Here is an 8,336-nt window from a genome sequence, read left to right as displayed (position 1 = left end):
AGACAAATTGGCTAACACAACCGTTGTCTCAACTCGTTTTAAAGGACCAAAATCATATTGGTCATGTAAACCCCCCTGAAGAATGCTTACTCCGGCCCCAAGATCGAGTAACGCCCTAGACATTTGAAAATCACCTACTTGAATGATAATTAAGGGTGTTCCCGGATCTTGAAGCTTAGGAGGAAGATCTCCTTTTAAAACAGCACTTACCCGCTCAGTTAAATCCACTCGTTTAGGCACTTTTTGTTGCCTTTTTTGAGTGCATAGGTCTTTTAAAAACTTAGCATATGCGGTCACTTGTTTAATTTCCTCAAGTAAAGGTAAATTTAACTTTACTTGTTTAAAAACTTCCCACATCTCTTCTTTTTGAGGACCTCTTCTTGAAATGATATTTTTCTTACCCGGGTCAAGTAAAGCCGAGGGAAATGGAACCGCATTTGGTTCCACTTCCGTATTTTTATCTTTTAAATTTGAAGTTTGATCCGGATTTTGTAACGGTTTTTCAAAAGTGACATGTTTAGTGGGTTTATTTGTTACTATTTCATCATCACTTTCATTACCCGTAATATCCTCAACTTCCCCATCAACCACACCCGGTGACAAATCCTTTTTGTATTCTTTACCACTTCTTAAATCACTAACGTGGTTAATAGGAACATTACGAGAAGAGTTAAGAGAGGGATTTACCTTTGTGTCGCTTGGCAATTGACCCTTATTCTTCTTCAAGTCCGACACTTCAGTTGCAAGTTGACCCATTTGTGTAGTTAACGATTGGATGACTTTATCTCTAACTTTATCCCTTTGCATTCTCACTTCATCAAGTTGATTTCTTCGTTGCATGTCTTGTTGCATCAACTTCAACATGTCCATAACTTCATTTCCACTTGATGAACTTTTACCCGTCGACCCACTTTGACCGCCACCTCATTGACTTTGAAACCCTTGATTATTCCCTCCATGAAAATTACCTTGGTTATTATATTGTTGGCAAGGAACATAATTTCCTTGATTTCCTTGAAAGTTCGGGTTGGATTGAGTGGTCGGGTTCCATATCGAAAATTTGGGTGATTTCTTAACCCGGGGTGGTAGGTGTTTGAGTTCATGTTGTAATTCCTACCACCTCCCCCTTGAAGTGCGTTCACCTCTTCCACCGGTGCTTGACCTACCACACATACCTCCGAAGCATGACCCAACTCGTTATAGTTTGAACAAACATCAATTACCTGATTAGTGGTTTGTACATTTCCTTCTTCCACAGCTTGCACTTGCGGTCTACCAATCGCCGGTCTTGCTCTTCTTTCGGTTTAAGCTTTTCTCTTTGAAGTGACCGCCATTTGTTCCAAATATGCCCAATCATCTTGTTCATAGTTAGTACCAAATGAACCATTTGTAATCGACATTAAATTTTGTTCATCTTCCGCACTCAACCCTTCATGAAATGCATTCAATAACTCCAAAAGAGCAATACCATGATGAGGACAATTCTTAATCATCATATTAAACCGCTCAAACGCTACATGAAACATTTCCCCCATTGTTGTTTGAAAGATCTTAGACCCCTTCTTGCATCGTTAGTCTTTTGAACCGTGTAAAATTCTTCCAAAAATCGTTGTTGCATCTCGGTCCAAGTGTAAATTGATGCGGAAGGCAATGTGTAGAACCATCCCTTTGCTTTATCTTCCAACGAAAATTGAAAAAGAACAAATTTCACCTCATCCACCGAAAAACCTTGACCCCCAATTGTTTTGGACACAGAGTCATATGCCTCCAAATGAAAATACGGTTCCTCCGTTGCTAACCCCTTATAATTTGGTAGACTTTGGAGTGCATTGGTTCTCACTTCAAATGTCCTCCCTTATTTATTCTGAGGAATAACCACCGGAGACGGATTATTGGTAATTATTGGTCAGAAATGGGCTTCAATCCCCCTCACCATTTCTCTTGTATGCCTTCTTGGTACCCCCATTGGTACTCTTGGTTGACCCATTTGCCTATAAACGGGCCTTGGCTGCGCAAATTGTTGTTGAATCTGTGGTTGGGGCATTTGTCGTTGAAATTGTTGATCTAGAGGTTGCCCTTGTGGTTGTTGAACAATCGGTGGCGGTTGAACTTGTTGATGAACAACAATCGTTGGTTGTTGTTGAGCTTGTTGTTGAACCGGTGGTGGTTGAACGCTTTGTTGGACAACCGGCGGTGGTTGTTGGCGATTAAACTCTTGCAGCGGTTCTGGTTGTTTCCATTGACCATAACTAAAATTTCCCGGATTTACTCTTTTGCTTCCGTCACCTCCCATGTAGTAACCTTCCACTTCATACCCTTCAAATTCATTGTAAAACCCATACCTGTATCCGTCACCTTGTGATCTTGAATGTTGCATGAAAGGTTGGGGTTGATATTGGTAGCTTGATTGTGATTGTTGAAAGGTTGGTGGTTGGTTTTGTTGAGATGATGATACACCAAATGTAGGGAAAAGATTGGAAATAGATGGCAATGTGGATGAGGTTGCGTAGGTGTATTGAGAAGTGATGGGTTCGTTTGTGGGTGGTGGTTGCAATTCGCTTGATGATGTAGGTATATTAGTAGTGATTGGTGGAGGTGGATTTGGTGGAGGTGTAGTTGGAATGGTTTTGACCCGAAGTGGGAACTGGTGAATCCATGTTGCTGTTTGATGCAGTTGGAGAACCAAGAAACTTGTTCTCCCTGAGTAAGACTCGGTTTCTTCGAAGCGTTCTGTCAATTTCGGGATCGATTACTAATGGTGATGACCTGTTAGATCTTCTAGTATGCATACACTGTAGGTACCTGCACACTAACATAACCAGCGTAAACCCGAAAATAACAAACAAAAACTACTTAAGCTAACACACGTTGCGCACTAATCCCCGGAAACGGTGCCAAAATTTGACGTGAGTTCGAAGACTCACTCAAAAATAAACCAAATACAACTAATTAGATAGCGGTAAGTGAGTGTCGAACACAGAGAGTTTGTGGAAAATGTGTTGTTAAGTAGCATAGTAATTTATCTATATTAAACTAAGTGCAAAAATAAATTCAAAGATTTTGTTGTTTGGTTTTGATAAACAAAAAGAGCTAAAGTGATAAACGAGTTTTAAACAATATAAGAAACAATGCTCTCCCGATTTCAGGTTCCCAATGTTGATAAAGTTAATGTTTACTTGTGGGATGAACTACAAAAATATCGTTCATGAAAATGTGTTTGGATGTGATAAAAGAGGACTAAGTACTTGGATTATAAAAACATAAGGTTGTCTCTCAATAATTAGTTTAGTACTGTTAACCCTAATTCTCTTCTACTAAATCTTGATTGCCTATGGCACCAAGAATGGATAGTCAAGAACACGAATTTATACCATACAAAAAATTACAAACAAACTCACAATCATCATAGAAACATAATCATAAGATCAAAATACTATCCCACAAATAACATAAACGATTAACAAATATCTAATTGAAAACCTTACAATTCAGGAGAGAACACAAAGGGTACTAGGCACACATAGTTTGATTCATCATCACCTCAATTAGGGTAATAATACACGTCACAAACCCAATCGAATGATACAAATAACCAAAGTATTGTTCTTGCCCTCCAATATTCGTCCTTAGGTTGTTTTTTATGAAAAGATAATGAAAAGACCATCAAAAACTAATAATAATAATCCAGCAAATTGCAGTTACGAGTTGCGGACCGTGGCCCACGGTCTCCACCGTGAGCCACGGTATCTTTGGTGTCATCTGGACCGTGGCCCACGGTCTCTACCGTGGGCCACGGTGGGCTTCACGACCACCGTACCAGCCACGATACGATGGCTTATGTTCTGTTGAGTGTTCTGGACCGTGGCCCACGGTCTCCACCGTGGGCCACGGTGGATTTCCACCATGCCTTCCCGTTTTCACTTCTTTTGACCACTCGCGCATCTCTGGCTCATTCGGTTGCCTTGGTATACACCATAATCGCTCCGAAACCTCCTTTGAACCTATAATTCACCAACAACACTGTAGTTATTTAATTCCACAAAATAAACCAATTCAAAACATGATTATTACGGCTTTAAATCAATTAAGGGTTGTCCCATGGACCACCCGTCAGTACTTTCATGTACCTTCAACTGTCTGGACGCATAAGCTATCACATTTCCTCGATGCATTAACACGCAACCTAACCCACGATGCGAGACATTAGTACAAATAACTAAGTCCTCGTCACCATCGGGTAGAAAAAGGATTAGAGCTTGTGTGAGTCGTTTCTTTAATTCCTCAAAAGCTTCTTCCTGGAAATTTCCCTAATTGACTATCACAGACTTTCGGGTCATATCGGTTAACAGTGTGACTATCTTGGAGAAACCTTCAATGAATCTCCTATAATAGCCATCCAACCTGATGTGTGTATAATGATGCTCTCACAACTAAGCTTTAAATTTATTAAACGAAAATCCTAAAGAAACCACACAAAACTGGCAAGTGTACCGATTACTAATAGTATAGCACTAAGGAAGTCCGAGTGTCGAACACAAGGACACGAGAAAACGTATTTAATACTTAACCCTAAATAAGACTCACCTAAGAATAATATATTTTTTAAGCGATTTTTTATATTATTAAGTATTTAACCTAACTTACTTTAACTTAAAAGACTTAAATTAAGAAAACTAGACGAAACTGTGAAAAAAAGATTTAACAGTGGGAAAAACGTTGTTAGTCCCGGTGCTGATCGATACGAGATCCGCACGAGGTCTAGGAGTGCGGAATCCTCCTAGACTCGTTTATTGGTGTATAGACGAAGAACACAAACACGTACACGATCAAATACACAAACAAATACAAGAATGGATAATCAAATCTGCAGATTCATATAATAATAAAACACGTTACATACCGTAACATAAACAGAAACACGACTGACCCGAGGTGAGCTCTACCTCGGGTCGTCTCACACGACTCTAGTCTCTTACTCTCTCTCAATAAACAAGCTGCTCAAACACACACTGATTTCTTGATACATAAAACTAAACAAGACACAACTATATATAGACAAACATTTACGGGCCTGGGCTTCAGTAGGCGAAGTTGTGATAACTTCGCCTAAGGCAGAAGTTGTTACAACTTCGCCGTTGGCGAAGTTGTTATAACTTCGCCTAGGCGAAGTTGTGCTAACTTCGCCTGTGACGATCCGCTGGTCAGAATTGCATAGCGACGGTCACAGAATGCACCAACAGTCTCCCCTTTGACCGTTGCTCTCAATTCTAACAAACACGAAAGATCATCTGTTACAAAACATGCACTAACAGACTCCCTCTTAACTGATGATCTTCTGTTTTGTTCATCAACCAGCCGTGTCTGAATCTGTCCTGTAGCTTCACAAATCTACCAATCACCCAGCGTCTTCCATATCAGATCTCCCCTTCAGTGTAAGCTTCTCCGACTATAACGATTGAGGTCTTTGAAATGCATGCATCCTCGTGCCAATAGATCATCTCAACCAATCACGTGAGTCCATCTGACTTCACCAACACATGAAGTTGGGCTTCCTCCACAACTTCACCAACTCGTCGGCATACGATAAGGTTTAATCTTCAACTACTCAACATCAGGTGATCAATTTCATCACAAAACCACCTTGACAGAATCTAACACATGACCATTAATTAATCCGAAGCATCTTCAATCACCAGGGATAACAATCAAGAACATAGACACTTTAATTCCCGGTTAAATCCAACTTGTTCCAGAATCTTCACTCGTATAAATAAGCATCACGTTTCAGGATCCAATTCTCGAACGCCTTGAAAATAACATAAATAATATGCTCTGACCGCAATCCAGTAATGACGAAAACCTTCAGTTCAATTTGACTTTCTTCGGTTGGTCAACCACGAACAACAACAATTTCATTGCCCACAAACACCCGAATATGTGTCAATATCCAGTTTCAAACAATATCCCATTCACAACCTCAACTCCAAATCCAGAGTTGACACGTATTTGTTCACACGTAAGACCAAGAGATAATAAGATCACTCGTTGACGGAACAACATCTTTGGTCTCACAATAATCGTGTACACCTGGCCATACAGACGAAAACTCCAAACAAATTTTTTTTTTTTTTTTTTTTTTTTTTTTTTTTTTTTTTTTTTTTTTTAACTTCACCTGGCTGCTAACTTCACCTGGCCATAACTTCGCCTGGCTGCTAACTTCGCCTGTTCATAACTTCGCCTGGCTATAACTTCGCCGAGAAGTCAACTTCGCCTAAAGTCAACTTCGCCTGTTCATAACTTCGCCAGACCTTATATCTTCGCTGAAACCCTACGAACAGTGACGGCAACTTCGCCTGATGAACAATAACTTCGCCTGCGGCGCTGTTCGGCCAGAAACGCACAGAAACGTGCCAGAAACACCAAAACGCAGATCTCGAACCATAGCATAAGAGCCTAAGGCTCTGATACCACTTGTTAGTCCCGGTGCTGATCGATACGAGATCCGCACGAGGTCTAGGAGTGCGGAATCCTCCTAGACTCGTTTATTGGTGTATAGACGAAGAACACAAACACGTACACGATCAAATACACAAACAAATACAAGAATGGATAATCAAATCTGCAGATTCATATAATAATAAAACACGTTACATACCGTAACATAAACAGAAACACGACTGACCCGAGGTGAGCTCTACCTCGGGTCGTCTCACACGACTCTAGTCTCTTACTCTCTCTCAATAAACAAGCTGCTCAAACACACACTGATTTCTTGATACATAAAACTAAACAAGACACAACTATATATAGACAAACATTTACGGGCCTGGGCTTCAACGGCGAAGTTGTAACAACTTCTGCCTTAGGCGAAGTTATCACAACTTCGCCTACTGAAGCCCAGGCCCGTAAATGTTTGTCTATATATAGTTGTGTCTTGTTTAGTTTTATGTATCAAGAAATCAGTGTGTGTTTGAGCAGCTTGTTTATTGAGAGAGAGTAAGAGACTAGAGTCGTGTGAGACGACCCGAGGTAGAGCTCACCTCGGGTCAGTCGTGTTTCTGTTTATGTTACGGTATGTAACGTGTTTTATTATTATATGAATCTGCAGATTTGATTATCCATTCTTGTATTTGTTTGTGTATTTGATCGTGTACGTGTTTGTGTTCTTCGTCTATACACCAATAAACGAGTCTAGGAGGATTCCGCACTCCTAGACCTCGTGCGGATCTCGTATCGATCAGCACCGGGACTAACAAACGTCTACCTAGGTAAGAATCCTATTGAAGGTATAAAAAGCGAATGGATTGTAGAATCTCACGACACCGGTTTCTAAGGAATGACACAACTAAGGTTCACTCAGGAAGCTAGATTACCTCTCGGTCTCACTAACAAACCCTAACCTACACTTAGTTGATTTTAAGAACAAAACCAGGTGACGAAGTGTTAAAGTGCTCTAATGCCGACTCTCCTCTCAGTCTCACCGACACACTACCCTAATGGAGACGAATACTACGCAACCAAGGATAGAGGAAAAACTTAGTTTAACTTAAATTAGGTCAACTAATCGCTCACAAACCTAAACCCGACAAGAACCGAACCCGCTCTTGCGTGATCCTAATCCTAACAAGTAAAAGCTATGAGTCGACCCTACTTCCTATCACCTCTCGGTCTCTAAGAAGGTGCCTACCCACTGATTATATTCAATTAATACACTCACTTAAACCCTACGGTTGTACTTCCTGCAAACAAACCCTTAACACCAAGTAAAGAGTTCTAACAAGCAACAATCAATAAAAACTTATTCAATTAATCAACGCAAGAGGTATATGAGTGTAATTAACAAATTCACAGCCACTAAACACAACCTAATTAAATGTTAAAACAAACTTTACATTAACAATTCAAGCCATGATCATCAACAATCCAAACTACTTACTAAAACCTAACAATAATCATCTAACCTAGGTAGAACTAACTACTTTAGCCTAACAATTTTTTTGGACAGCAGCATATAGTTAAGATAAACATCATAAACATCAACATAAACATAAGTAAACTCATTCAATGATCAAGAAAAATCAAGCACAAGTCAATCTCTAAGTTACTTGCAAAACAATCCAACATAAAAGATTAAACTTAACAAGTTAGGGTTCTTGAACAAAAGATAAAGTTTATGGATGAATACTTCAATGTTATAGCTGAGATTATGAATGAATGAAGCACCCAGCAGCTGTACCAAGTTAACCCGAGCCTTTCTTCTTCTTCCCTAGCCGCTAACACAGCCACCACAGCCGCCACAAGACCTTTTCTTTCTTCTTTCCCTTTTGCTGATTTCC

Source organism: Bidens hawaiensis, unplaced genomic scaffold (assembly GCF_021521415.1).
Source record: "Bidens hawaiensis isolate Kalapana, Puna unplaced genomic scaffold, B.hawaiensis_p1.1 tig00020218_1, whole genome shotgun sequence".
NCBI classification, from domain to species: Eukaryota; Viridiplantae; Streptophyta; class Magnoliopsida; order Asterales; family Asteraceae; genus Bidens; species Bidens hawaiensis.
The sequence above is the reverse complement of the archived record's forward strand: the minus strand, read 5'-3'. Positions refer to the sequence as shown.